Below are 2,500 nucleotides of genomic sequence, written 5' to 3'. Positions count from 1 at the left end.
AGCACTATACAAGAAATTGAAAACGAATGAAACTGAAAATAGGTGGGAAAAGAAAAGAATGCAAGGTCAATTTTATAGGGATGTTGGAGATAAGACAGACAGAGAAAAAAGATGGTTGTGGATGACTAAAAGTGATTTAAAATCGGAAACGGAGGCTCTAATCTGTGCTGCCAAAGAGCAAGCATTAAGAACAAACTACATAAAATACAGAATAGACAACACAGCAGAAAGTGATAAGTGCAGAATCTGTGGACAAAACGGTGAAACCGTATGGCATATTACCAGCCAATGTACGCCACTAGCCCAGAAGGAGTATAAGAGACGCCACGACAATATAGCCAGGTTTGTCCATTGGACACTTTGCAACAAGTTGAAGGACTTGACAGAGCAAAAAATTGGTACGACCACAAACCTGAAGGCATCGTCGAAAATAGAAATGCAAAGATCCTATGGGATTTTATGATTCAGTGCGACCATGAGATAAAGTATAGGAAGCCAGATATAGCCTTAATTGAGAAAGAGAGCAAACTATGCTGGATCATAGATATAGCATGTCCAGCTGGCGACAAGGAAGAAAGAAAAGTCGAGAGATATGACAGGTTAGCTTGGGAAGTTAAGCAGTTGTGGTCGATGAAAAAGATAGCGGTAGTACCAATAATTGTCGGAGCCCTGAGAACAGTGAGCAAAAATTTTGAGAAGTACGTGGAACAAATAGGGGCTGCAATAAGGGCGGAGCACTTGCAGAAAACAGCACTGCTTGGAACTGCTCGAATACTCCGGGAGGTTGCTCGAAAAATAAGAGGTGTTACCTTAGTTCAGTGGTAGTGAACAGCTGACACTGTAGTACATCTCCAGCGTTAGAAGCTGTGCAGAGGCAATGATAACAACAACAACAACAACAACAACAATAATAATAATAATAATAATGATAATGATGATGATGATGATGATGATGATTATGATGATAATAATAGCAAGCAGATGGGAACAGAAAACTCTGCATGGCAAGTATGTGGCTCGTAGCAAACAAGCTGATGTCGACCAGAAACACACGCATCAATAGTTACGAAACTCAGGGCTAAAAGCAGAGAGTGAAGGTTTCATACTGGCTGCTCAAGACCAAAGTTTATTAACCCGGAACTACCAAGCCAATGTGATAAAAAATGGAGCTGACCCAAAATGCCGATTCTGTAACGATGCGATTGAAACTATAGACCACCTAATCTCAGGGTGTAGAGTCTTAGCACCTGTAGAATATAAAGCAAGACATGACAGAGTCGGCCAGTATTTACACTGGACAATATGTCGGCATTATAAAATCAAAACCGCTGACAAATGGTATAAACACCATCCTGAAGCTGTGACTGAGGAAGAAAATGTATCGATTCTCTGGGATTTCCCCGTACATACCGACAAGACTATAAAAGCTAATAAACCGGATATTATTATAAAAGATCAGACAAAGAAGACGTGTTTATTAATTGACATGAGTATTCCTTGCGATCATAATATAGCGGCGAAAGAATTTGACAAGATCAGTAAATATAAAGACTTGCTAATAGAAATTGTGATTGTTGGATCTCTAGGAATGATAAAAAAAAAAGGTACTGAAACCTATTTGAAAATGATACCAGGCTTACCATCCCTACAGGAAGTGCAAAAAATCGTGTTAACTGGAACGACTCCTGTACTGAGAAGAGCATTATCGCTGTGAAAACAACATTCATTTATGAATTTATTTATTAATTTTTTTAAATACATATTTTACCTGTGAATTGGAGTGTGTAAACTGGGAATACATACAATGTGTGTCTCTGCCCTAGGTGTACGGAAAACACTCGGTGAGAAATGGAAGAAAATTTGAAGAAAGAAGAAAAAAGAAACAATAACATAATAATAATAATAATAATAATAATACTAATAATAATAATAATAATAATAATGGTTTCAAATTTTGCCACAATTTTGAGGGAGGGGATGAGGGAATAAGGGGATGAGACGATTACATCGATTCCTGTGTTCAACTAGTACTTATTTTATCAGTCGACCTCGGCGGAATTTAAAATCGGAACGTAGCGACGGGTGAAATACCGCTAATAATAAATAAAAAAAACATAAAAATAACCAAGCTTTCAACGGTTTTATAACTATTTCAAAATTATGCTATGATCCTAGGTGTTTCCATTATTTTGTCCACCCCTGTATATACATATATAGGCGTAGGAGTGGCTGTGTGGTAAGTAGCTTGCTTACGAACCGCATGATTCCGGGTTCCTCCCACTGCGTGGCACCTTGGGTAAGTGTCTTCTACTATAGCCTCGGGACGACCAAAGCCTTGTGAGTGGATTTGGTCGACGGAAACTGAAAGAAGCCCGTCGTATATATGTATATAAGTATGTGTGTGTGTCTGTGTTTGTCTCCCAACATTGCTTGACAACCGTAACTTAGCGATTCGTCAAAAGAGACCGATAGAATAAGTACTAGGTTTACAAAGAATAAG

General features: G+C 38.4%; 1 protein-coding gene and 1 long non-coding RNA gene across 4 annotated transcripts in view; one reads left to right on the top strand and one right to left on the bottom strand.

The window, feature by feature from the left end:
- The window catches only part of LOC106875205 (uncharacterized), a 206,840-nt gene that overhangs the window by 136,833 nt on the left and 67,507 nt on the right, over nt 1-2,500 (top strand). The gene's annotated exons all lie outside the window — the stretch shown is intronic.
- The window catches only part of LOC128251002 (uncharacterized), a 12,564-nt gene that overhangs the window by 6,737 nt on the left and 3,327 nt on the right, over nt 1-2,500 (bottom strand). The window contains exon 2 of one of the 2 annotated variants that reach the window (XR_016238596.1): nt 1,769-1,819. The exons of the other annotated variant lie outside the window; for it this stretch is intronic. This is a non-coding gene — a long non-coding RNA (uncharacterized LOC128251002). The remainder of the gene's footprint in view (nt 1-1,768; nt 1,820-2,500) is intronic. 2 annotated transcript variants of the gene reach the window in all.

Source organism: Octopus bimaculoides, chromosome 27 (assembly GCF_046866305.1).
Source record: "Octopus bimaculoides isolate indiv1 chromosome 27, ASM4686630v1, whole genome shotgun sequence".
Lineage (NCBI taxonomy): Eukaryota > Metazoa > Mollusca > Cephalopoda > Octopoda > Octopodidae > Octopus > Octopus bimaculoides.
Note: the sequence above shows the minus strand (reverse complement) of the source record. Positions and strands in the feature narration are given on the sequence as shown.